We start from the raw sequence: 1,929 nt of genomic DNA, 5'->3' as shown, positions 1-1,929 counted from the left end.
ATGATAAGGAGCCTGTCTGCTTCAATGGGTGGAGCGATCGCTTGGTGGGAGAGAGAGATCAATCTGCAACTAATGCAACAGCTGTAGGCACCCTGATTGAAAACCACAGGTCTTTTGAATGGATGCAGCTCATTTATGATTCAATGGGTGGGGTGGCTTATGTGTGGGAGGTAGGAAAATGGAATTGTGGGATTTTAGTAAAAAAAAAAAAAGAAAAGACAAACAGAAAACACCAGTTCACAAAAAGCCACAGTGTTATGGTAATCTCATGACATTTAGCCCCAAGACAAGCGCAGATCCTTCTTAAGCATGTCCATTACTGCCTGCCAGGTACGCACTAAAATCACCTTATGGTGGATAACCCTTTTAAGATAGACAATGTGAGAATGAACCAAAGCAACAAGCAAAGTTTTAGCTGTTTCAATAGTAAAAAAAAGAACAGGTTTTGAAGTTGTTTTTAAGGTGCGAGTGGCAAGAATATAAAGGGACTTATTATATGGAGTAAAGGACAAATCTGAATATATCATTACTTCAAGACAGCAAGCTTGCTGCCCAGGAGTAAGGCTAGGTTTCCACTTATTTTTTATTTTTTTTTACATCTAAAAAAACACCAGCAAAAACGCCAGCAAAACTGTCCCAGCTTTTACCTGCATTTTTTCTGGTGTGTGGAAATAGACAAATTTTTATCCTGTTGCAGTTTTTCAGGGTACAACTCTGTGGGTCGGATGCTGTGCGGTCAGTCGACAGAGTGTAAGGAGGTAAGGAGTGATATATAGCAACACTACTCACCTCCCTAGGCCCTATAGTATGCAGGAGTGCATAGTGTAACCGTGTATACTATACAGGAGCTGGGAATCCAGTCACCAGACTGACAGGATTCCCTGCTCCTGTGGCCCCTTTGGGCGGTATACACTATATACAGCAATCTATAGATAGCTGTATATAGTGTGTACAGAAGATGAAGTCCGTGTAGCTAGAGACGGGAGCCAGGCTGGTAAGTCTGAGGCTCTGTTCACATTGTACGTTTTGTATAGTATGAACAGAGCCTTCTGCCGGTGTCTTCCCAGACAGGGAGACCCCAGCTGTTGCATAACTACAACTCCCAGCATGCCCGTTGGCTGTCTGACTGCTGAGAGTTGTAGTTTTGCAACAGCTGAAGGCACACTGAGTTAAGTAGCAAACCAGTGTGTCTCCAGCTGTTGCATAACTGCAATCCCCAGCATCCCCAGCCAAAGTAGTATGCCTCCCGCTGTTGCATAACTACAAGACCCAGCATGCCCTTCCGCTGTCCGTACATGCTGAGGGTTGTAGCTTTTGCAACAGCGGAAGGCACATTGGTTGCAAAACACTGAGTTTGTTACCAAACTCGGTGTTTCACAACCAGTGTGCCTCCAGCTGTTGCAAAACTACAACTCCCAGCATGCACTGATAGACCGAACATGCTGGGAGTTGTAGTTTTGCAACAGCTGGATGTCCCCCCCCCCCAATGTGAATGTACAGGGTACACTCACATGGGCGGAGGATTACAGTAAGTATCCGGCTGCAAGTTTGAGGTGCGGCAAATTTTCTGCCGCAGCTCAAACTGCCAGCGAGAAACTACTGTGAACCCCCGCCCGTGCGACAGTACCCTAAAAACACTACACTAACACAAAATAAAATAAAAAGTAAAAAACACTACATATACATATACCCCTATACAACCCCCCTCCCCTCCCCAATAAAAATGAAAAACGTCTGTACACCACTGTTTCCAAAACGGAGCCTCCAGCTGTTGCAAAACAACTACTCCCAGTATTGCCAGATAGCCGTTGACTGTCTAGGCATGCTGGGAGTTTTACAACAGCTGGAGGCACCCTGTTTGGGAATCACTGGCGTAGAATACCCCTATGTCCACCCCTATGCAAATCCCTAATTTAGGCCTCAAATGCG

This window comes from Hyla sarda, chromosome 5 (genome assembly GCF_029499605.1).
Source record: "Hyla sarda isolate aHylSar1 chromosome 5, aHylSar1.hap1, whole genome shotgun sequence".
Classification (NCBI taxonomy): Eukaryota; Metazoa; Chordata; class Amphibia; order Anura; family Hylidae; genus Hyla; species Hyla sarda.
This window is presented reverse-complemented; position numbering follows the sequence as displayed.